This window comes from Athene cunicularia, assembly GCF_003259725.1.
Source record: "Athene cunicularia isolate RWA chromosome Z unlocalized genomic scaffold, athCun1 chrZ_part3, whole genome shotgun sequence".
Taxonomy (NCBI): domain Eukaryota; kingdom Metazoa; phylum Chordata; class Aves; order Strigiformes; family Strigidae; genus Athene; species Athene cunicularia.
In genome coordinates this window covers 11,345,923-11,372,766 of record NW_020799144.1, presented here as the reverse complement: position 1 = coordinate 11,372,766, position 26,844 = coordinate 11,345,923, and the positions used below count along the sequence as shown (strand labels likewise).

Sequence of the window (26,844 nt, the reverse complement as noted above, 5' to 3'; positions counted from 1 at the left end):
AGAAAACAAAACAGTCCTATCTCAGCACGTTAAAGCATCACAAAAAGTAGATACGGACGTTTCTTTGCTGTTTCTGAATCTTAGCCTATTCATTGGTTTCATCATGTAATTTTTCCTAATAACATCCCACTCATAGTTTAGTGTTGGTCTCAGCACTTAATAGCTTGGCTTTTTTGTGTTTGGTTTCTGTGTTAACTCAGGTGTGTCTATATAGCAATGTAGTGTGCAAGACCCTCTTTCCACTCTGCTTAATAACATTCATCCTGGTTGATCCTCAGGTAATGCAAGAGCAGTTTCCCTGTCAGAAAACATGACATAAGACAAAAATCTTAGCAGAAAAGGTTAGAAAGAGAGAAAGAGAATTTAAAAGGGAAATCACAGTAGACACAAAAATACTGCAGCTAAACATTTCTTCAATTATCTGGGTCTTGTTCAAGAGCACCTTGAGACTTGTAATATAGAGTGTCAAAACAGGCTCTGTTTGGAATTTCCTCAGTGGTTTTGGGCTTGTGTCTGTGTATACATCTACTCACAGGGGCTGAGACTTAATAGAAATAAAAATAAAAATAGAGGCTAATTTTCTCAGAACAGAGACTTTTTTTTTTTTTTTTTTTTAAATCTATAATTCATCTTTGACATCGGGACAGAGATGAGAAGATATCTGAGTTGACAGTGCTTGTACTCTTGATAGTTTTCCTAAAATAAGTCAGATAATAGGTTATTTTAAAGGAATGCATGCTTTAAAAATTAGTCCTTGGGATTACAAGAACTTCCCGCCTAATTATGTCCTATACATAACCAAGTCTTAATTGCTTTTGTTGTTGAAGTGATCTCCTTAGAAGCTTCATGTTTAATTAACCACAAGATATATTAATCCTATTTCAACTGAGCCTTGCTTTGTTGTATAATTAAGCAGAAAAATATTTTCACAATTAGAAGTTAATTCTATATATAGCTAGGAAAAGGAAAACACCTCTGTAAAAAACACAGATCTGTTATTTCTAATGGCAAAAGTAAAAATGTTTAGACCCATCTTAATGGGTCATCTTTGCTAAGGGGTAATGAGAATTATAACACACCAATACTGCTTTCAGCTGAAGAGTGCTAAGAAGAAAACTATCAGAATGTTTTTTAAAGGCCTTACTGCAGATGGTTAATGATCTCCATTTGGCAACATCAGAAATACTACAACGGCTTGGTACAGTATTTATAAATATAGGAACAGACCCTCACTGCGTATTCCTTTATCTGAATTTATTTTTATTGACTTGACTTTGAGATGTTCTTTAGTTTGTCTTATTTATACTTCAGTTACATTGAACTCAAACGCTGCTGCTCTATACCAGATACTGGTATACAAATATTGGATTCAGTTCTGTGCTTTGCTACATAATGCTGAGCATCCTGAACTTTTAGAAACCACAGTAGCACACTGGAGGAGTAGCTGAGACTTGCTTTTTTGGTGAGGTACCAGACAGCTTCAGCTGGTGTTTCATGGAGCCAAATAGAAGTAAGAGGGTTTTAGAGGGTGTTTTATTCACTCACTAGCTAACTTGGTTGACAATGTTGAGACTAGAAACCTCAATGAATTTGCAACGCACAGATAACTCTAATCTCAGCAAGGGCCTCAGAGCACAGCGGTCACATAGTTGGAAGCAGCTCACAAGTCCACCACAGAAGAGACACATGTTGGTTTCAGTGTTTCTCATATTGACACTCGGAATGTGAAGGTTCTTCATCCACTTCAACAGGATCTCTGGAAACACCATGGTTTCCTTCCATATATAGATAAGTGTTGCAAGCTAATACACGTACAACGAATGGGGTGAACCTCAATCAAAGAATGTGGACATCACAACAATGATGGATTGCACATTAGGAGAACGTGAGCCAAATCCTAAATGAACTGATGGGAGTGATAGCCTGACCGTCAGTAGAGAGGTGCCTGGTGACTAACAAGCTAATGATACCTTCATTTTGCTCCTTAGACAAGCTTGCCTGTTTCCTGCCCGCAGATCTATCTCCACTGGGAGGACTGCTTTACTCAGAATAAACCTCAGAGCTGCTTTAAAACAGCTGCCAGTTTAGTTATTAGTGGCTGACCGTTTTTCACAGCATCTGCCACCAAACCGTTTATTCTTTTCACTTCCCCCAAATGTACACTGATATAAATTGCAGGACCACAGCAGGATTTTCTTTGTGTTCTGAAATACATCAGAGGGGTTGTTTTTATTTGAGAGGAGCTTAGAAGTCTTGTTTTCGAAGGTTCATAGCAATAATTCGTAGTCCTAGAAAGTCTTTTGATATTAAAAATTAAATCTCTGTTTTATTAGAATTTAAGAGTTATATGGGGGTTATTATCAGAGCGTTTTAACATGGTTCCCTTTATTTTCTTTATTCCCCATCCTACTGTATGTAATTTTGTGTTGCTAAGGCAATCTGACTCTATATATATGCAAAATAACTTTTTTGTAATTCTAGTGTAATTTTCCATTTAAAATATACATCATAAATAAAACACAATAGAGTGAAGGAAGGGTCTTTGGAACATTTTGCATGTCTGAGTTACTTTGTATCTGCAGATGCACATGGGGAGGTTGCAAACTTTATCCTTTTTCCACTATAATTTTAAAAATTTTCTTATTGCATTCCACTCTTCTGATAAAATGTCACAAAATGTTACCTGCTTTTAGTTCTAATGAAACAATAATGACGCCCACAATCAGAACAAGAGAGGATAGCTAGCGAAGGGCCACAGCGTTGTATTTTTTGACCCTCTGAAAAGTCAAACTTGAAATGGAATAATAGCATTCTGGGAAAAAAATAGAGCAGTTGGAAATAAATGTTGTCATGTTGAGTAACATCTAGCTCTGTGATTTTAGAAAGTCTGTCATCTATTATGGAAGCTTGCTCAGAAGGTGGAAATTGTGGCTAATCAATTTACATAGCAGTCCTCCCACATTGCATGAGCATTTCCATTTCATTTTGACTGAAACAAGAACTGAATTCTGGGAATTAGATTTTATTTCTTGCATTAAAAGATATAAGCAAGTTAAACTTTAATGCACAAGAAAATAAATGAAAACATTAAAATTAATTATTCAAATTTAATCTGTTCCTCAGTTTTACTGAGAACTATAAATCTCATTTTAGCATTGCACTTCAGCCATTTAGGCAATGTGGTCTTTAAAACTGGAATAGAGACTTGACAAGGAGCTTTCCAGACAATTTGATCATCTGTCACTTTGCATTGTATCACCCTATTATTTCACAGATTAAAGGGAAATGTGTAAAAATGATCTCAGTGCCATGATTCTAAAAAGACATTGTTTGTAAAATACAGATTTCTTCACTGAACTGCGCTTGATTTTAATTGCCATGTAACAGGGATAAAAAGAACGGCAGGCAGTTCTATTATTTTGTTATATTAGTTTATCGCACTAACTTTAGGACCACATTGCATAAGGAGCTATTTGGGAGGATTTTTACAGCTCCAGAACTGGCATTGACTAACCTAGTACAGTAACATAAAATGTTGGGGCTTTTTTACACAAAGGTTAATATCCAGGATAAAGAATGCCTACATGAGGCAGAAGTAAAAGAAGCCAGCTAGCATATGTTCAGATATGGGTGACAGCATGCTGATCTTTGCTCTTTGAGTTAAATTCGAGAACCAGTTCTGTGATGTTTCAAATATAAGTGTCAGAAGTCGGATCCAGAATGTGGCACAGTCAGTGTAAATGCTGGTATTTATTTCTTTCTATCTTTGACACAGTACATAGGATGATGACTGGATGTAAACAGTGTCATGCACTGCAACCCTTAGTCATACACCTCTTACCAGAGCAATTTCTCCTTTTCAGTGCAGGATTCATTGTCCCTACCATCCTGTAAATGGATTTCCAGCTCAGATGCCTACAGTGCTTGACAGACATTTGCCAATTTGGTTTTGGTTTGTGGGGTTTTTTAGCTTTCAGCTGAATCTTCTAAGTTCTCTGTATGTAACATAACGCTAAAAAAGAGCAGAGTACAGATAAAGCAGGTTGGGAATGCAATAGGCAGTATTTTTCACAGTATAAAAATTAAGTGGACTCACATGAGATTAGCAGGTGGCAGGTTTATACAACTAAAAGGGAACATACCCACATTAAGAGCTAGCAATGAGCTCAGTATAGTAGCAGCAGCCCATACCACTAGCCACCTATAGACTGTATGAATTGAGGATTTAGGAATTTCATGCTTTATGCACCCGCTTTTATTCTCTGTACCATCCATATGTGGATAATAATATACTGCCTGTTATGCCTGCATAAGGGAAGTATGTATGACAAGAACTAAAGGACATCAACAGACAGTCAGATTTTAGGAAGTGGTTTTACACAGTGCGTGATAGACTAGAGGAACTCTGACAAATTATTTTATGTCTGTGAGAAGGTAATTTGAATTCAAGAGGAGACTGGATATGAACTTACGGTAAGAAACCCATTAAGAATTACTAAATAGACAAAACACATGAGGCTGAAGAAATTCCCTTCTCTGAAAGTTAATAGATACTTCTGGTGTATTAGGGCAACATACATGTATATATTTTGCTTTTTGTATCTACTTGTGGAAAGCAAAATGCTGGGCCCTTGTTTTGCAGTGGCACAACTTGTCCTTTGCTGTCAATCTTCTACAGAGACATTTGACATTAAAAGCAAAGGTACAACAGTCAAGAAAGGGGAAAAATAAACTGAATAAGAAGGTTGTGACAGCCTAATGATATTTCATTAAAATGTTTTTCTGTTTTTCTTCTTTTTTTTTTCCCCCCAGATTTCTGTGTAATTCTATTGTTAGGAGAACTGCTTTCAAAAATTCTGTTTCATTTAGCTGGAAGTAAATGCTCAGTTCTTCAGGCCAGTTGTCAGTCTGACAATCGAAGTAGTTTTCTCCAGTGAACTTGCATAATCTGACTCAAGAATAATGTTGAAAGACTAATTTATGGATGCTGCTCTAATTTTATAGAACTTTCAGGTTTATTTCTGCAGAATCATATCCTACAACTGTTGCTCCAGTTTACAATAGGACTTTTCCTGTTTTATAATCCTGTAAAAAGATCAGCTCAGTATGATTCGTTACTGTGCACAGGTGTGTCTGTATTTTTCCTAAATCTATTTAGCCAAAGCTAAGCAAGTCACTGGCACTCCATGTCTAGTGTCACTTAGAGGAAGGCAAAGAGCAATTGCTGCTTTCCTGAGATGCCTAACGGGGAGATACAGGACGAATGGCCCTCTGGAGGCTGTTCTCCCCACTGACTCTCCATTCACTCCGCTAAATTGACACGGCTAGCTTTGGTGAGGAGCCTGCCTTTCAGAAAAAAAAAAAAAAAATTTAGTCAAGATTAAGTCTACCCCAGCTTGTCATTCAGTATTTTTATTCAAAGTCATTTTTATATAATTATCCAACGGATTTTATTTCAATGTTTTTACCTGAAATATATTCCTATGCATTAATTTCAATGCTAAGAATGGTATTGTGCCAGCATGCTGTCCTCTGAAATTAACACATGCCTTTTACAGTTAGCCCTCAGGAAATGCAGAAAATCTTGGGGGGTTGGCAATAAGGTAAAGCAGATTGTGTTGACAGATAGTATGAAGTATTTGGAATTTGTTTTTAACAAATCTGCTGGTTACATCCATATCGCTAAACTGAAAAGGTCCCTCAGGCACTGTCAAGTGGACAAGGAGGACTGCTTTAGAAAAGGATGATAAGTACCTGAGGTCTGCCAAGGGGATTCCTTATATCTTATAAATCCTCTATATGTATGTCTTCCTCTTTCAAATTTTATATATTGCATCTCAAGCACTGAGCTGTGTTTCGCATTATACAGCTGAAATATCTTCACCATAGAATGATTTGCCTACATAAGCAATTAAGCAAGTAGCCAGGAGAACAACACATTTTATGTTATTACCTAATTGTTACGTTATATTATTTCAATATTTCCAAGCTCTTAAATTACCATTATGTGTGATAGTGTCAAGCAATCTTCACAATATTGTTTCTGCTATTATGTAAAATTGCACAGAGGAGTTTGCGCTTCAAAAGGGAATAGAAAAGCTGTTGTGTAATGGACAAAAGATGTTTTTCCACAGAAGTGTTACTCATGGTCAATGAAATTTTAAAGGTACTGACAGTAGCTTTGATTTGTATCAATGACAATATATTTCAGCCTAGTTAAATAAGTGATTGGAGAATAGGCAAGATACTGATAGCAAGCTTAATTTACAGCAACATCCAAACATGTCTGTGACACACTGATGAGTAAGTAATTAAGGCATAGAACATAATTAGCTATGTCCACTGTAAGTGTTAGCAGGGGAGAAAAAATAGAGATTTAAAATCTGATTACTCAAATCTGCATGGCTTTTGTAGTATCAAAACCACCATTATTTAATGCACCTGCTTTAATAGTACCTGTAAGATGTCATTGTCAGAACACACTGTAGAAATAAGGAAGACATGCAGAACTTTGTGCTGGATTACAAATATCACAGGAAACATAACTGACTGAATTTAGAAGCCTGAGCACTGTAACATGTACTTAAGAGTAACTTCATGCAATGAGAGCTTCAATTTCTTTGTGAGAGCTCATAGGAATATCTTGCTCATACAGAAGCTGAAAGATTTTTCACTCTGCCATGTTTCTCTCTGATCAAGGTCAAAGCATTTTGTATTAGCTGAAGCTTGCAGTAACAGAAATGTGTGATTTAGACTAAGATGTTACGAGGAAACACTGAATGCTTGGCACTCCATTGTAACACCAGCTGCTGTTGTAGTTATGGGGGAACCTTATAGGGAGCAGAAGAAAGAAGCAGTAGGAAATTGGTGTGAAATAAGAGCTTGTCCAGCCAGCAAAGAACAAGCAGGTGTTTTTGTATTGTCTGTTCTTGTCAACACTCTAAGGCAGAGGAAGTGTTGCCTACAAGATGTATTTTTCCTAGGTGTTTGGGGTATTTTTCCCAGGATGAAGTGCTTAATTTGCACAGTAGGTCAGTGGATATTGCATGGATGCTGCAAATTAATGTTTGAAGGTCTGTTTAGATATCTGACTTTATAGGCAATCTTTTCATCATATTTATTTTGTGTTAATTGTTGTACAGGTTTCCAAATTAATACATATTTCTGCAAAGATACATTTTTTACAGATTTCAACAAGTATAGAAATATTTATTGGCATATTTAAGCTTTAATACTAACATTATCAGTATATTTGCATTTTATTTTTACTGAGTTTTACACACAGAGCAGTTATTACATTATCCATCTCACATACTGAATAACGTCTAGCAGTGGCTCGGCTTCCTTTTGTTTTTGTTGTGAGTACATGTGCTCACAGGTCTCACCATAAACAAAAGTTCCAAGTGCTCTCCAGAGTATTGCAGGCACCTCAGCCTTTCTGAGAGCCCCTGAGTCAGAAGAGACCACTGCCTCAAAATTCAGACTCGTGCAGAGTGACCTGATGAGGTGCTCAGAGATCTCAGCAAAAGTTGTGTTCCTACTTTTTACCAGCTCTGCAGGCTGAAGTCATTCTTCATTCTGCTCACAACCCCTCTGCAAGAAAAATGGCTTGCCTGTTTCCCTGGCTAGAGAATTGAGTTAACAGGGTCTGAATTTCTTTTCAGAAGTTCCAAGTGACTGTGGCTGCTGCTGGCTTCCTCTGGGAATTAGAAACATGTGGCAAGACCTGATGAGCTGTTCTTGATTAGCTGCATCAGAAAGGGTGAAGCAGTGACTGTTGCTTTTGCAGAATACATCTAAAGCCTTATATGATGTTCACATTGATTGATCTGACGCATCACATGAGATGGGATGATACATTGCAGTCATGCACTGGTCACACTGCCAGAATAAAAATTAAATCAGAATTACCCATCTGAGGGTGGGGAAGTGTTGTCACTAATGGTGTCTGTATTTATTTTCAAATTTGTGGAGAGATTTTGCTCAATAGCTTTAATCCACACCTTTGCACTTCTGTCTACCATGCCAAAATTGTGGGATTTAGCAGGCAGGTAAGGTGCATATTGATTTTATAATGTAAGTATGTCACTTTGAAGACAAAAAAGGACAGAATCTTTTAAACATTTTACCAGTGAAAAGTAACACAGGTGCCAGACTTGTGTTAAAAGTTAAGTCAGTCTTACTACAGAAGAATTCAATACAGCCTACCTACCTTGAATAATAATTCATATTAGGATAACTAGGCTGCCTTGAAGTCGCAGCAGTCCAAGTTATGTTGCCAACATCCCGCTATAATTTTCTTGTGGATGTTTCATCCCCTTAAAATAAACAAAGGCTTGCATTTACAGATCTTTACCACCTGTCCTCTTGCCTCCAGTGCTTTCATCCATCTCCATCACGCCAGCATTTAGTGCAGGCTCCCAGTCCTAGTGTTTGTCAAAGCCTGCACAAGCGCCCATGCTGGAAGCTGCGAAGGGAGGTTGGCCATCTGTCTCTCCTCTCCGCATGCCGCTGCACGTGGATGGCAACCCTGTGCGCAGGCCACCACCTTGCTGCTGCACAGCTCTTTTCCAGACAGATACCTGATGTTTCTGTGGCATCAATGTTTATCTACTGCATCCCTTCCCAAGTCCTTCCACTCTTTCCATGATGAATCACAAAGATCATGGACATCTACTTATTGCGAGCAGGAGGGCAAATATTTCATTTTAGTAATAAAAGCTGCTGCATCTTTTGGGGCATGTACAGTGTGTAGGGCATGGCAGTTTGGGCGCACTGTTCAAGGCATCTGCGGCAGTGGAGTAATTTATCACTACTTGGTGTTTATCACTGCAGCTATCCAGTCTGCAAGATTTCCCCTCGTTTTGCATTTGCACAGTCACAAAGGAGCCAGATGCCAAAATTTCGAGTCGCCCATGCTGCATGCACTGTAAATATTCCACATTGCTATGCATCTAACACTTATATGTCAAAAGAAGATCAAAATTATGAAACTAGAGAAGTCTGAGCATTCATTAGCTCAACACAGGTAACTTGTGGGAAAAGATTTGATTCTGAGACAATCAGTTTACTATCAGGGAAAACAACTGCAGCATTTTACATTGTAACTGATTTCTCTTTTACTGCACCTGAGTTTGTTGCTTTAACAATCAAATGCAGTTATATGTATTTAATCTCTGATTATGTTAACATCTTTCTAATCTGTACTTAAGTGCAAGTGGGTGCTGTAATAATCAGACCTCTGCAGGACTGCTTCTGGTGGTAAGCTAGTTACAACTAACACATTTTAAGCAGTAAGTCAAAAACCAGTGAATACTGCTTTCTTTAAAAAATATACTGCTGGTTTTACTTGTCAGTGGGGAAAAAAACACAGAGGTTAATTTGTAACATAACGAAGCAGATTGTTGTACGCACAAAGAGGACTACTTTTATACGTTGCTACCTTTCACTGCTAAAACTGTTTTGGAAACAGATTACGCAACAAATAGTCTGAGTAGAATGCTCCTAATGGGGCAGCTGTGGGAGCTAAACCTTTATTTTGTGCCAGTCACTGGTGGTGTAGCTGCTACAACAGCTCCCAGCTTGGTGTCAGACTATAGCGGTGGAACAGGAGATGTGCAAGGGTAATCTGTGTGCTGCTGGGAACTGCGGGTAGGGCACAACGTGCTCCTCGTTGGAGCCCATGAAAACTACACTAATTTAAGATCACACCTGCAAGAGGCAGAAGAAGGTTCGTGTCTCACTGTTCCTTGCATGAGCTTGCAGATAAGGCAAACTTCAGCATAGCTGATACAAGTCCAGTTTTGAAGTGCTGCTATTTTTAGTTCACTGTGGATGAGAGGATAATTTCTTAGGATGGTCTGGCAACACGTCAGCTAGAGTTGGGCTGTCTGCATAGCCATGCATCTTGTTGGCATGCGTGCAGAGACACCCATAGAACAACTGGTGTATAATTTGGTAGAGATAAAATTATCAGCATTTAGGGAGAGAAAAACATATTTCATGTCCCTTTTTATTGGTTTGATATCCTATTTAGAAAAGGCTTAGCTCCCCCAGGAGTTTGTGCAAATAAAAATATATATTGGAGAGCTCTACGTTAAGTAGTACATAAAAGTACTGGCAAGTCCCATCTCGTTTATTTTAGTTCAGCACTTTCTCCTCAGAAAGGTTAGTCCCATATTTCTTCAGAATCATTACATTTCATCTGCTGTATAGAAATAAGCCTAACTTCTCTGATATTCAGTCTGAGAAACTATGAACACTGTAAGCAAATTAAATACAGGTTTTGGTATGCAGTATACTTCTTACTGTCATAGTGGTGAATTTAAGGCACATATGATATGAGTTATGTGTAACAATGCACTTGTCGAGAGGTTAAATACATTTTCAGTGCCCAGTAAAATTTTATGAAGTCATTTTTTTCTTGTTTTGGCCTAAATTATTTTTGTTGATTTTCAGAGTGGTCAGAGTGGGTTGAATAATAAGAGTAAGTGATGTAAAATGTTGCAGAAAACAATGATTAAAGAAGGATATTCCTACAATATTCCAAAAATTTTGAGGAAAGACAGGTGTATATAACCAATAACATATCATTTGCTTGCATCAGTGAGAATGTAGTTGAGACAAGGTTTGCAGAGAAAATAGATATTCCTTATGTGGCCAACTATATATTTGCTATCATTAACAGGAAGATCACATTCTTAATTTTGCCAGTATCCCCTACTTACAGGGGATCCTGAAGCATTCCTGGATGTAGCTACTGGGCCAGCATACGACTTTGTGTCCTATTGCCCTTGGATTTGCTCTGAACAATTTCCATGGGCCGAAAAATGAAAACAGTTGAGAAAATGGAGCTTCACTGACAGGTTTTTGTGGGTTTCTAATAATATTGAACGGTAAACCTGTAGAACAGTTTGAACTTGTCAGGTAAGGTGTCAGCTGTGTGCTCGGTACATGTGCTGTCACTGTGGGTGCTCAGGGGTAGGAGCTGTCATAACAAATGTTCTCTAGAAGGTTCTTTCCATGGTGAAGCTCTAAGGCTCAATTATTTATCCCATTATTGGCAAATACTGGAACATGAAAAAGGCTTGTGCCTGTGCAGAGTATTTATTCCTGTGTGATTTCATGTTTTCTTTAGACCAAGCACTGACAGCTGTTTTAAACCTTCTGAATGCAACTGCATTGTTTTGTGATAGCGTATGGCTATGGCATGCAGAGCCTACAGAAGGAAATATTAAATGTAGACTAAATAAAACTAATGCAAACGCATGTTTTTAATGACTTTGGTGAAAAATATTAGGGACTTAATATCATCCAATATCCGTGTTGTTGGCACCATAATGAAAATAAAACTCCCTCAAGCTAAGAGTGTGAGCTTTCAGCTAGAACTGCCCGAGATACAACACCCACAGCATCCTGCAAATTTTTATTCCAATTCTTTCATTAGATCACCTACATTGTATCTCCTGGTCTTTGATTTCCTCCACTTATAGAAATTCCCTTTTCCTACTTGCTTTCAGCAGTGGTTCTTTGTTTTGGGTGTTGTTTATTTTTTTAAATTTGTTTCTTCTTCCAGATATACTTACACCTGATCACAGTTGAATTTATCATAAATAAATTTGTGTATCTATATGCAGATAGATAGATAGATAGATAGATAGATAGATAGATAGATAGATAGATAGATAAAAAAATCGCTATATATGTCTCCCTGTATAGGGACACACAATGCTATGGTTGGTAAGGGTTAATTTCAGTGGACAAATAATTCATAATTCAGAATTTTGAAGAAAAATGGAATTAAGGAGTATGTTTGAGAGTACATTCATGTAAGCCAAATAGGAGTTTCACAGATCAGGAAATGTGAAAACTGTTGAGCAAAAATGCAATACATTTTGAGTGTATGTCTGTGTATACAAGTATGTATGTGTGTATATGTGTGTATATATATATATATATATATGAGTATATCTATAATGGAGGAACACTTTTTGGTTACAAAGGACTTTCAGTGTACAAAAGAGAACTTGCAAATGTATGCAAAAATTATAAGTTGGCTTCTTAAAAACCAAGGTCGTCTTTCCAAACTTTGTACAAGAATTTCTTTTAGAGTTTTCCATAGGCCCTGCATGAGTCATTTGTGTAGTGTCAGGAATGAATCGCGTTCCTTGCTACCACGCACATCTGTGAAGTTTTGCCATGCTCTGCTGAGCTACAGCCAGCAATATAGTCTCTACAGGCTGCTCCTCCCACCTGCTGTCAAGAGCTGGTGCTATCATACAACACTTCAAATAAAAGCTCTTTCAAAATCCTGCCCGTGTAAAGACTCTGATTGGCTTCTGAGCGATCGAAATGCAGCTAGACTTCTACTTGCATATAATTTCACTACCATCTCAGTCAATGAGGTTTTCATGAACTACATGAAATCCTGAGAAAATGGAAGGGATTTTGTGGGGTTTCTTTATTTGCTTTCTAAATGGCCGTTGCCCATTTCAAATGTGCATTATTTGGACAAGCAAAACTGCTTTTCTTTAAGGTTCTCTTGTGCAGTTGAATGTGTAATCAAAAATAGAAGTAAAGAAATGCAGAGAAGCTAACTTTAAAAGCCCAGATGCTCTGCTCTGATTTAGCCCCTGACCTTTATGCTCTTGTGCCAGCATAATTGCAGACATACATACCAAGTATCTCTTTCAAACCAAAATACAAAATGCGCTGTCATCATAGGATCATCATCTCAACCTCAGAATTAAATTACTGAATATAGCAGATAATATCAGGGTTCACACAACCTGATTGCATTTGTAATTCTGGAAATACTGAGATTTAATATATTGGCTTTTTTGTTGTGGTTAATTTAGGAATTATTTGTTTCACCCACAGTACTACAAGCAAAATCAGTGCTGTGAACAAAGTACCCACTTTATATTAAGAAAATCAATATTTTTTGTAGTAGATAGTTTCTCTATTTTTTCCCATCTTCCCTGTTGCTCTTGTTCAGGATAAAGTAGAGACCATTTACCATGGAGAGTCATAAAGTACTTTTAAAACTGGGTAACACATAAGTGTTTATGTGAACCCCCTTGCTTTCTGTTTGGCAAGATCCTTCTAAGATCAAAGGTATGTGTAGGAAAAGCTTCATCTGTCTCATCCACGGCTTTGCAGTTTTAAAGGGCTGAAATATCTAACCTGCAGAGTCTTGTGGGATGATCTGCAGTTTTGGGGTGAGACCTCTGGCCTGTGATATAAGAAGGTCAAGTTCACTGAGCCAGTAATTTCTGGTGAATTCAGGATCTCTAATGCCTGTACCTGTGTGCAGTGCCTAGAGCCGAGGTTTTCATTGAAGATTACGGGGATAAGCACATTAGTAGACATAAAGAAGGTGAATCAGGTCCTTTTTTGTGTTTTTGGGGAGCTAAAATGAAGACACTGTTTAATCCAAACTGAGATGTATCACAGTGCTTGCTCCAAGCAGAATATTCTCACCCAGTTCCACAAAGCCTTTAATCTGGTTGGTTTAACATGACATGAGGGATAAACAGGACAGTTATAAACACTGTGGGTATAACCTTAGGAGTGTCTTTCTAACCTCACCTTGGCAAGACCTTTCTTCAAAGACTTGCTAGGAATAACTCAGTAAGGAAAAATACTTAAGATGCTGTTGCTCTAAAAACTAGAAACATTTTATTAATGCCTGTGTTTTTTAAAATAGTTTTCTGTGAGAAGTATTAACATTTTCACTATTGGGTACCATAGCAAATTTGAAAATTATGTTCTTTCACTCAGTTATCTGATATAAGCACAATAATCTGTTGCAAGTCAGCACACAAAATACTGCTGATTTGCATTATAGTAAGAGGTATATTTTCTGCTGCCTACAGAGCAAATAGTTATGATACAGTCCAGTCCGTGGAACTGCAGTGCATGAGTGAGAAACGTCTACTTACAGTCAGTGGGAAAAATCTGTAAACTGCATAATGGTAATTTTTCACTTGAATTCTAGATAGAAAACTCTACTTAGCAGACAGTCTGCTGCAGTGATAAGCCAAAGATCTTTTATTTCTGTCTGCCAGCCAATGCAATGCTTTGCTTTCTAGTAGAAGTTAATTTACATTAAAATATATTTTTTACCTAGACTTTTTCCTGGTAGATGCAATTGGTAGATGTTCAAGTTTATTTCTCTGATTTATAAGTTTAAAATTACTTTTTAACAGCCAAAGTATGAAAAGAGAGATGTGTCACAACATCTCCCACATGCTTGAAGCTGACTGAAAAATTCTGGGTTTGCCAAAACTTCCACAAGGGTTCAGATTATTTGACAGTAAACCCTGGGTTTTAATAAATTAGGCTTATACCCACCTGACAGAACAAGGGCTGCAGGAGCCATTTAAAAAATTAATCTTTGAGAAGGGAGCCCTGGGACCACAATGGAAAAACAAAACAAAACAAAACAAAACAAACAAACAAACAAAACAATAAATATCTGATGGATCTACAAGGCAAGCACATCCACCAGAGCTGAAAATACGTTCTTTTTGGATTGATTTGCTGTGATTTCACAGACTTCTCTGTGTGTTGGTGCTCAAAGCTTTTAAGTTAAGATTTCAACTTCATTAATAATTGATCATCTCCTATCTTTCTGCTGTTTCATGGCAGACCAGACTTCACCCTCCATGGTATGTGTGCAGCTCTTTGTTAGCTGTAACAGATGTCAGTAGGGGTTGTGTGGGTATGTGCAAATATAGAATTTCACAAATATTCTGCTTCAGATACTTCTTTCTTTGGGATCTAGCCTTGTTTATCATAGAAAATAGTTATGTTTTTGAGAGGATTGTATTTGCTTTTCCAGCCATAGCTGTACATTTTTCTTTTACTGTTTTTGCTTTAAAAACCTGTTATTTTTCTTCTTTTTCAAAAATGTTGGTTGCAATTTTTGTAGCCAAAGTATTCCTAGGGAATTTTGGCACTCTTTGTATATTGAAAAATGACTCAAATTTTTTACTAACCTTCTCTGTGTGAACATGACATAACATTTGCAGTTGTCTACATCTCTAATATGTGAAGCATAGAAAGCAACAAACATGATGCTTGAAGCGTATGCATAGTTACTTATACTGGAAATGGTCCTAATATTATTTAATACTTTTAACATAGCTACAATGTGACTTTCACGTGTCATCTCAAAGATATGAAGACTCTTCATACCGCCCTTTAACAATCACTGAGTTCATTTTTAGTTCAGGGGGGCTCAGAGAGGCTTGTGGGTTGTGTTTCAGTTATAAAAAAAAAATATGTGCATGTGGTTTCTTTGTTGTTTTCTTCAGGGGAAGTACTGTAGAGCATAATGAAGAACCAACTGAAGGTGAGTTAAGAGAAGGGTAAAAAGACCAAGCAGGGTCAGAAAATCTATGTGTGCCCTCACAGAAGGTCCATTACATCCCATGGGAGCCTTGAATGTTGGAGGTTCTGGTTACTGCCTGACCACTGGTGGCCTCTGGAGGTATCAAAAGAAGGGCTCTACCTGCAGATCCCTGTCTATAACCCTGGAATTGTTTTGTTCTTTGTGGGAAGCCACCAGTTTTGAAGTTTCCTGCCACAGTCAGCTAGATCCTAGCTTTCTTAACCTTATAAAAACTTTTTTTTAGACCCTGTCTAAAATGAGAGAGGCTGAGATGGATATATTCATGCGCCAACCTTCTGCATTATGTTCATGTTCTCACATGGGTTAGGGTGCAAAACTAGGAGCAGTTTCATTTTATAAATCTGAAGAAAAATAATAATAATAATATTATTCAGGGCTACTTTGAGTTGTAGGGGCCAGTCACAGAGAATCAGTCATTCTCCTAAGGAATATGGTCTATTCAGGCATAAGGAGAAAGCCTTAATTCTAAAATAGATGTAACTTCAACCACCAAACTACATGTCCACAGACCTCCAGTCTTCTGTGGCATATACTTTTTGAAACTGAGGAGAGTATGGATAAGCTTAAGAAATAATTCATCTGCATCAATTTACCCTGTTGCCTATGCACCAAAGCATCTGTACACCTTTGATTATTTATTTAACAGTACAAAGGATGGAAATGCTGTCAATTCTTTGAAAAATCTTTCAACAATTGAGATGCTCTTTCCATTTTTACAAAAAGATATGAAAACATTCTAAGTGAAAAGGCAGAAATTTTTTTTTTGCTATTAAAATTAAAATATATTGGAATTCATATTTTTTGCTTTTATATCTGTTCTTATGAAAATGAACTTACTTTAGAGATAATTTTGAACTTCCTCAATAGAAATTCATACCACTATTAAAATGGTCAAACTTTTCATTTTATGAAAACTGTAATTCAAATTTCAGAGACAAATCAAATTTTTATTATTTCTGAATACTAACACTCTGGTTCCAGATCAGACTTACTTAATATTTAATTTAATATAAAGCAATTTGAATTAACTGCTACTGTATCTGTGGATTCCAGTTTAAAATCTGTGTTTGAGCTGTTTGGAAGTTCATTTAATCCAAGTTTCCTGTTGAAAATTCCCATGATATTTCCCAGTCAGCCAGTTTTTGTGGACCTTCTATCACAAAAGCTCTAGAATGAAATATGTAGTAAAAATGGTAAAAGCTACTCCGTTGTTACTATTATCTGCAATGTGGAAGTCCATTCTCATGATCCTTCTTTTCCTTACCCGGATCAGAAACTGGGATGGGCAATCCTAAAGGCCAAGATACTGATCATCTGTTTCAAAAGCATACTTCTTCATCTTGTATCTCTCAGACTGTTTGGGTTTGCTTTTTTGTTTTGTTTTGGTTTGTTTTTTTTCCATTTCTAACAGTATGAAGTGATTTGTGTTTTTTTTTGTTGTTGTTGTTGTTTTTTTTTTTTTTTTTTTTTATAGGGAACAGGAAAATGTTTTTCCATTTAACTCCAGGCTTGGTCAACAATTTTAGCAAACTGTTAATCCCTTAAATCAGTCATGCCTTGTGCTTTCCACATGCTCTGCAGTAGGTGCAGAGAGCCGATAAGCATTACAGGGTGTTTTGAAAGCCAAGAAAATACATCTGTGTCAGATCAAAGGCAGAACCGATTCCCAGGGCTGGATATGTCCTGCCAGTAGCCTAGTCTTATTTTGACCAGAGGTCTATTTACAAAGCTCTATAATAGGGGCTCCAGGGTGTCCTTTTTACTAATAACAGATAATCTTTCTTATGTCCTGGAGAATGAAGATTAATAGACCTTTTAATTGTATTCAAGCTAGTACATTACGAGATTATTGCCTTAGAAGTGCCAGGCCATTTAGTCTAAAAGGAAAAACAAACTTGATTTCTTCTGTAAACCTGGAAAAATAGTTCTCTAGCTAAAAAAGCCAAAACCAGTTCCTACACTGTAGTGTACCAATTTTGAGTATCTGTAGTGGTCATTAACAGTCTATCACTGGAAACAAATGCCTGTCCTATCATTTCAGGGGGGAGCTCACAGAAAAAATAAGAAAGAAAGGAAAAGAAGCTTACTGTTGTAAGCACATTGGTAGCACAATTTTGACATTATTAGTTTACAGCTACAGCAGCATAGCTGTATGAAACAGTTTATGCATAATAATCCTGGCTGACAGATGGGCAAAGTCATTCTTAAAAAGAATGGCTGAATGATGCTGTCTTGGCTACGTTTCCTGTGAAAATACGAGTCATGTACTCAGAGCTTTCAAATACAAGGAGAAACTTTCAGCCTAAACTCCACTTATCTTCTAGGCAGGTTTAACTTTGCTTACAGGCAGATTTTTGTTAGTATTTCAACAGTTCAGTAGTTATATTAATTATGAATCACTTTGCAGTATCTTGTGTGCAAGCTTATCTTCAGTTTATTTGTTGATCTATAGCCCAGATACTCATAGATTATTGGGACATTTTTATGTACTGCAAAAAATATTTGCAGCATTATTAATCACCTGAGAAAAACCGACCAGGTGAATAATGAACTTCCATATTACCACCATTATTTTTCATTTTAAATATAAAATGAGCTGCTCATGCGTAGGTGAGTCCATTTATGATAACAACATTTTTGCAAAGATATTTATCAGCCCTCCAATAAAAGGTGTTGCATCATCTTCCCTAGTGAAAGCCAAGCAGAAGTTGTGGTAATTCATTTGAAGGGAAGGATTTTGCTTTCCCAGTCATCGCATCACCAGCCTTTGATTTCAGTTTAAAACCCATAATGCACTGAAAACCTAAGACAAATGAAATCTGAGATACCAAGATTTCCCCTCACTGTAGTTCAAAAGCTGACGCTGTTTCTAAGCGCGGGTATAAAATGTTAACTCCCTCACTCTTCACATTTCTGGTTATCAAGTGTCATTCTGAATTTTAAGTTAAAGAGACCACATTTCCCCTGCTTACATTCGAAGTTTTCTCCTATTTGCTGGTATTTTGCTGCAGTTTTACCCGATCCAGCACCTGAGATTCTCTGCAATGGTCTTTAACAGAAAACTAGGGAAATCCGCACAGCAACAGAGCCCACAGCATTGGCACGCAGGAGATGTTATTGATAAATTTAGTAGAATAAGGAAAGGTGACAGAACTCCCTTCTTGTTCTTCTCACAGTCTAAAGAGGGTTGAGCATGCCTGTCTAGCATCCCAGGATGATTTGTTCCTTATTCATAGATCAGAGGAAAGACAAGGAGAAATGCAAATGGTCAATATTTTTCAGGTTTTCTGTTGGGTTTGTTTTTTGGTTTTTTTTTTCACTGTGGTGATTCTGTGGTTTTAACAATTTACTTTAGTTCTTTTCTGTGTTTTATTTTCACCTTTAGTCATAGTCAAAAGCTTTTGATCAAAAGTTATCAGCATCATTATTGTTAGCATAGCAATAACTGCTTTAAATTGTACCTTCTAGAAATTACACTCCTGAAAACTACTTGTTATTAGCATCCAGTTTTATGCAGTTTTTGCTTTTAAAGTCATGTACCATTATGTAAAGAACTGAACATAATAGATATTTTTTCCCATTTCTTTATCCATTTCTATCCATAACTAGGTGCTAGGATCAGGGAATTGTACTGCACAGTCACTGCTTGCATTACTCTTCAGATGAAGACCTTGACAGAAAGGTAGAATAATACACTGTCAGTGTGCTGTATCATGAACTACTCACGATCATACTCGAGTTTTGTTGGTTTTGGTTGTTTGTTGGTTGTTTTTTTTTTTTAATGGCTAAGCATTTTGTCCTTGGCTTTCCCACAAGAACTCCAATTGATTGATGTAACACAGAATGGTATTACAGATTTTATCAACTTTTGCAGAATACTAATGCAGCTCAAAAACTTCTAACTCCACCAGATTTCCAAGCCTGCTTAATTGCTGGTTATTTAATGGACTATTTTAAAATGTCTTAACATCCAGGACTGATAAGCTTTGAATATTCCATAGCAGATAGAGAGTCTATTGCTGTTTTATTAATGGTTTCTTGAGTATTGCTGACCTATGCAAACAACTATGTCATCTCTACTAAAATCCTCTGATCAATTTATGGTAAAAATACTCCTGTACATAGATTTGAAATATTCGATGTTGGGAGAAAAGGTTATAGATTTAATCATCACTGATGTTATAATTTTGAAATAATAAATTTGCTTTTATTTTAGAATGCGTTCAGACCTGGACATACCAGGTAGTACCATTTCCTGTGAGGATGTGAATACTCCCCTAGAAGTTGTAGGAGTTACTGACACCCACAGAAGTCTTTCCAGTTTGCAGGATCAGTATGAAAACATATTATCTTGTGTGTGCTGCAGGCGGGATTTACCAGTGTGCTGATACGATGTGGAACATCAACTACCTTTAGTTCCCATAGGAAATCGGTAGCAATATGCTCCCTTTGGCACTTTTGAAAATCCAGATCCTAAGGCTAACATTTGCCTTTTTTTTTTTTTTTTTCTTACAGTTTAGGTTTGAGATGTCAATAAAATGAGATTAGTAATGGTTTAGAAAAGTGTGGTTATAAAAAGTTTCTCTGTAAGAAATAGATACTGCTCTTAAAATGGCTATGCAGTCGATCATATGCATCTGATTTATCGGATTTTTTATTAAAATGCCAAAAAAAAAATTGTATTGTAATTCACGTGTTTATTCTCTAAACTTTTCCTGTAATATCTATGTAACAGTGATCACTAAGTACCTAAATATGTTAGTGAAGGATTCACACAGTCTGTACTCTTTAAGATGTAGCTGCTACTTAACAAGGTACAATGATCTCTGTGTGTGTGTGAGATACACGGTATTCTTTCTAACGTTTCTTACGTGCAGTTGTGGCAGTCATAAAGTGGTTCAGAGGGAATGTGCTCTTTAAAAAGAGGCAAATGAGAGTAAATAAGAAAACAGGAGTCATATATATTATCTTAGCCTAGAGGACTACAGACACGAAAAATATAGTGGCACAATGTTAAAATAATGTCGAAGGTCTAAGCTTAAATTAAAAAAGAAGCAAGCAAAACAAACCCCACATTTTTAAAAGAAAAAGACGGGCACTCCAGTCTCACTTCATCTGAAAACAGCCCATCTCTACCTGGATTCATGAGAATAAGTTTAATTTAAACATACGCTAGCTGATACGGACCCAATTAAAAGTAAATTTATTTTATTCTATTTAGAAAGAATGAAAATCCTTTTACAGTGGAATAGTGAACAAAACACTCTGAAACACTTCTTCCTATCAAATTATTATGGCTTCTTCTAGAGCATTTCCATTTGTCTCATAACTTCTTACTGCGATTTTTTCAGGTTTTATTAATATGTGTTTATCCTAATAGTCTATATTTAAGTGACTATACTAAAAACACTCTGCTACATATGACACTGTGATGGAAATTTGATTTCTCTACCAAGAGTGTAGTGGTTGGGTTTTTTCTTTCGAAGTTATTAGATGCAATTAGGCATGATGGATTATAGTTAGATTTTATTTATTTATTTTTTTTAATATGAGCCTCTGGAAAACAGCCTGAAATGCTAAGCTTCATAGTTTACAAGCAAGAAGTGCTGCTGAAATGTTGTTAGAAACATATAGATGTTGCACATCTGTGGCAGGCGTACTGTACCATCACCAATTTTACTTTTATCTCTTGTTTCAGTGTGGAGGAGAATGCTAAGCACCTCATCTGATGCAATAAGATAAGGAGAGCTGCAGTTCTGCCTTTGTGCTGTAGACACTGCAAGCCAATCCTTTTTTTTTTTTTTTTTCTTTTAGGCTTGGGTGTAGACAGGAACTATCTGAGTTGCGTTAGACTGTCCTGATGGGATTCACATGCCCAACCATGAGTCTCTAACATTACCTTAAGTATCCCAAAATATTTGACCTCCTTTCAAGACCAGCATATGTGATAGGCAGAGCTGTATCTTGGTGAAGCAGCAGCTGGAGACCATGCAGGTCACCAGGTCACCTTTTTTCAGTCTTTTAAGGGTCAGCACTGGCCCCACCCTGGCAGTGCTTCCCTCTTATTCTCACATGCATTGGATCTAGGTTTACTTTCTTTTTGGTCCCTGATGCTTTTAATCCCAGGGACTTTTTCATTTGACAAATAGAATAAGACTATGCAGAAATTCATCAGTGTCATCGGCCAACAAATGATTAAAAAATGTCTACAAAACCCACAAAGGTAAATAAAAGAAAACCTGGCAGAAAAATGACATCTGTACAATTACAAGAAAAGCTGAGGATAGGATTAGCTATACTGGGAGCAGAAGCGTAATATCTGTAGAAGGAGGAGACTCATATGAACATTTTAAGTAATTATTAAAAAGCATTATTGAACTAACCTTAACCCTTCATTCTCCTGAAATCTTCCACCCCATCTCTCTTCTTTGCATCTTTGAACTGAAGCTGAGATTTTATGTCCTGAGATACATAGCTGAAGGTCAAGTGAAACATCTTACCATTGTCTTCATTGTGAAATAGGATCCCGACCCCCGGGATTCTGAGGATTCTTTCTTCTCCTTAACATTACAGTGTAGATAAGGAGTGTGTTATTTTTAATGACTGTCTTTACATGCTTTAGTTCACACGATGGAGTGTCCTCACAGAGCATGAAATGGATTCCTTTCAGATGAAATTAAGCCAAAAGACATGCTTCAAAAGTTGGTCCAGACTAGCTGGAAGTAAAAAACCTGTAGCATACACTGTGTAGACATCCTGTTGTCTACATCAGCTGCTTTGCTTTCCAGATCTGCTCCCATTGCACTGTGTTGTTTGTCAATATAAACTCAGCCTACCTGTGCTTATTGGTTTCCCAGTCTCCAATGCTTTGAGCAATGTGGCTGGGTTTTGCTAGCTATCAGAGAATCACAACTGTTGAGGTTGTAAGGGACCTCTGGGCATCATCTGGTCCAACCTCCCCCCAGTCAAGCAAGGCCATCCAGAGCTGGTTGCCAAGTATGTCCATCTAGATCCACCTTCCCTGTTAATGTTTGAGGTGCTGGAGACCTCTGCAATTTGTGTCTTCTTTAGGCTTGTCTTCTTGTAAACCAGACTCTCGGTGTGTGTTTCTGCTCACAAGAGACGAGCTGTGTGGTCACTCAGCTTCTACATGTCATCTTACGAAAGCTACCCACTTCCTATCCTGAGTCCTGTCCACACATGGCTTATCATTCATGTGCTGTCCTGCCTCGTTAGTAGCCCCAGCAAATGCCTATAACTTAATCTGTTTCCACCAAGTATGTAGAAGAGGGAAAGGGCGTTAGGAGGTCAGACAGTCGTGGTTCATATGGCTTTAAACTCCAACAGGGGAAGTTTAGACTGGACATTAGGAAAAAAAATTCACAGAAAGAGTGGTCAGACAGTGGAATAGGCTGCCCAGGGAGGGGTGGAGTCACCATCCCTGGATGTGTTTAAGGGTCGTTTAGATGAGATGCTGGGGGACATGGTGTAGGGGAGAACTTTGTAGAGTCGGGCTGATGGTTGGACTCGATGATCCCAAGGGTCTTTTCCAACCTGAATGATTCTTTGATTCTGTGCTATTTCATGGCACATCTACTCCACTTGTACTGAGCCTCCCAATATAATGGAGACCAAAGCCAGTAGGCTGTGGCAGACCATGTATCACCACGAGGACCATTTTGAGTCCAACAGCAGTATAGCTGTGATGAAGTGCAGGGCATGTAAATGTGGTTTCAGTGCTTGCCAGATCCAAACTGGTTTATGGGCAGCTGTGCCAAAGGTCTAGAAGTGTCCTGACCTTATGTTCCTGCTCCCGGGAGAAGTAAATGTTACCAGATAGAATGTCTCTGCATGTGTAAGTTCTATTCTCAAGGAGTTCAGGTGCAAACCTAGCTATTTGAAGATTGGGCACATCTGCATAGTCAGATGCTGAGAGTTGAGGTTTATTAGCTCCAGACTACTCAGAGCAGGGACAGAGCATGCATGTGCCTGTTGTCTCCTGATCAGGAAGACCTACTTATAGTACAAGTACTAGTTACTCCACGTTTGACTTCATACTGACACAGAGTTCATGCTGCGCATCCGTGCAGAGCTTCATTAAAAATGTTTCATACTCAAGTGGATTTATCTTTGTACTTTTCTTAAATTAATTCTCCTCCAAATCAGACTGAATTGTCTTTAACATCTGAAGCAAGGTGGGAAAGGGGAGTAGCTGTAGCCCAAGAGAGTTCTTTCAGACACAAGATGTTAAACTGCTTTTTGATCAGCTGCTTGTAGAAATGTACATTAAACTGTAAACCATGGTTCTTCTTGTAACCAGCTAATGATCCTATCAGTCGCAGACTAATTGCCTCTACCTCGTTCTAAATTCTGCTGCATTGAAAAAGCCAAAGTCACATTCTGATCCTGTTAATCACATTCAGCTTTGAAGAGTACATAGTGGTTGTGTGTTAATTCAACTTCTCTCCCTGGTAATTTGTTTGATTGCCTGTTACTTGCAATCTGCACTAACTGAATAAATGTGTTGTGTCCTGATGGGAAATTATGACTTTTGTTTAAGCTATTTTAATGCAGATGTTTTGCCTAGAAATTGGTGTAAATTCTTCTCGCCTTTCTGCTCTAAAGTACTTTCAACAGGAAGAACGAAAAGGTGTTAACCCTTTGGAGAAGGTAATAAATCAACAGGGTAAAAGCTATATTTCTTTAATGCTAGATTAATAACAATCTTTATGGCCTGAAGGCTTCTCATCAGCGTGTGAATAAATAAGTAAATAAGATAATAAAGTATGACAAGGAGATGCTGGTGCTATATCTGTTTATTCTTTTCCTCCATCTCCAGCAATATGTATTGTCTGCATTGCCAGGACCTAGGACAGAGTCTGCCTATTCATTACTTCTTTTTTTAATTTATTTTTTTAATATAATCACACGCACACAAACACTCGCACATATTCTACATAGTTCTATGTGAATCTTTCAGAAAAAGACTGAACATATGCCAGATTACCTTTCAGCTTCCCACATCATTTTTCTGAACAAGAGTACGAGGCAACTGGATATGTCCTATAAGCACAAAACAATTGTTACGAGGACATTTTTATTAACATTGGATCTATGTGATAATAAAGATTTATTGTGATTTTACCTTTGAAATCCCCTGAATATTAATGAGAATTTTTTCTCCCTGTTCTGAATTCCAATGAGAAATACTCTGATTGCCATGGCCATGTTAAATAATTGTGAAATCCTTTTAGATTACTGTCAACATTTTAAAAATAAATAACTGATTTTATGGAGGCATTTTTTTCAAGTTAAGGGCAGACATTAACTTTTGATATAAGAAGCATTCTCTGCTAAAAAGAGGTTACACTTGTAAAATGCTAATGTCAAAATTATTTATACAGAGAATCTAAAGTTGATTCTGAAATGTTTAGTTCAAATGCTGCCTGAAAGTGTGGACCAATTAGTGATTTCTTACCAGATCAGCCTTTTTGACAGACTATTCATTTAGACTTAAAAATATTTGCAAGCAAGGTCTGGAGACCTGGTGTTTATTAATTCATGAAAGACTTATACTAATTAGCAGTGTTCGTTTCCCAGAGGCTCACTTAGTCTATGGAAGCAAACCCCTCCACGCTCCTTGCAGAAGAAATAAATTCCTTCAAGCAGTCCATGAGAACATCCAAAGTGGACTCCTCTGAATGATTGTTGATTGAGTTCCTATCGCTCCATTGACCAAAGAGAAAACAAAAAGAGCTTTGCCTCCCAAGGATACTTTCCTCATATTCTGGGGTGCTCCTCTGAGCAACATGACTGCCAGCAAATGCAATAAATTAATTCATTCTGGTAGAACAAAAACTCTCAGACCATCTGCATGCAATGACATTTTCCACTGACTGTTTTGGTATCTCAGTACTGAAGTTTTTAGGTTGTTCATTTTCTTAAAAGGATTTGCGGCACATTATTTGCTACCTCTCTTCAAATGTTCATAGACTCATAGAATTATAGAACCCCAGGTTGGAAGTGACCTCAAGGATCATCTGGCCCAACCTTTCTCAGCACAAGCACGGTCTAGACAAGATGGCCCAGCACCCTGTGCAACGGAATCTTAAAAGTGTCCAGTGTTGAGAACCCACCACTTCCCTGGGGAAATTATTCCAGTGGCTGATTGCTCTCGCTGTGAAAAATTTTCCTCTTGTGTCTAATCAAAATCTCCCCAGGAGTAACTCGCACACATTACTTCTTGACTTTTCCATGTGGCTCCTTGTAAGTAACATGTCCTCTCCTTTTGTAGCCACCCTTTAAGCACTGGAACATGGTGACAAGGTCTCCCCTAAGCCTTCTCTCCTCCAGGCTGAACAAACCCAGTTCTCTCAGCCTTTCCTCACAGGACAGGCTGCCCAGTCCCTTGATCATCTTTGTGACCCTTCTCTGGGCCCTCTCCAGCCTGGCCACACCAATTTTGTATAGCGAAGTTACTAAAACTGAACACAATACTCCAGGTGTGGCCTGACAAGCGTTGAGTAGAGGGAGATAATGACTCTTTATCTCTGCTGGTGATGTCCTTGTTGATGCAGCTCAGCAGACTGTTGGCACAGCAGCACACTGGTCACTCATGTCAAACTTGTTGTCTACCAGGACAGCAGGATCCCCAGGTCCTTTTCCACAGAGCTGCTCCCCAGCTGGGTAGATCCCAGCCTGTGCTGCACTCCTGGATGATTTTTTTCCCAGGTGCAAGACTTGTCCTCCTTGAACTTCCTAAGGCCCTTGTTATCCCCCTCTTCCAGCCTGTCCAGGTCTTCCCGCAGGGTGGCTCTCCCTTCCCAAGTGCCAACGTACCCACTCAGTTTGGCATCACCAGCAAAGCTCATCAGGGAACACCTGATCCCAACATCCACGTCACTTATGAAGATACTGAACCTCATTGGGCCCACTATTGATCCCTGGGACCCCACCTGTGACAGGTTGCCAGTCTGAAAAGGAGCCATTTCCCACCACCCTCTGGGTGCAGCCTGTCAGACAGTTCCCCACACACTCTAGGAGGAGGCGCTGGGGAACCGTATCAGAAGCCTTGGAGAAATCCAGGTAGACAATTGCCCCACATTCCAGTCAAAAATCTAGTTTGCTTAGGGACTCTCAGCTTTCCATAACTGCAAGACTGGATCTTCAGCATTTGATCAGCTGTACATTCTTTATTTCTTCACCTTCTCTTTTTAATTTTTTGCTGTAAAAACATATCACTCATCTTCTCATGGAGTTCAGCACTCCTCTTATTTTACTGTAATATTTTTACTATTAGTCTCTCTTGCCTGATTTAACAGACAATATTAAAAATGCCGACTGGTTCCCAGCCATTTATTGTTTGAAATAAATCTACCTTTTTTTCTTTTTTTACTGGCTTGCCGCATTGCTGGAGGATACAAAAC

General features: G+C 37.9%; 1 protein-coding gene across 2 annotated transcripts in view; it reads left to right on the top strand.

The window, feature by feature from the left end:
• EDIL3 (EGF like repeats and discoidin domains 3) overlaps positions 1–26,844 on the top strand; it is a 202,650-nt gene that overhangs the window by 162,089 nt on the left and 13,717 nt on the right. The gene's annotated exons all lie outside the window — the stretch shown is intronic.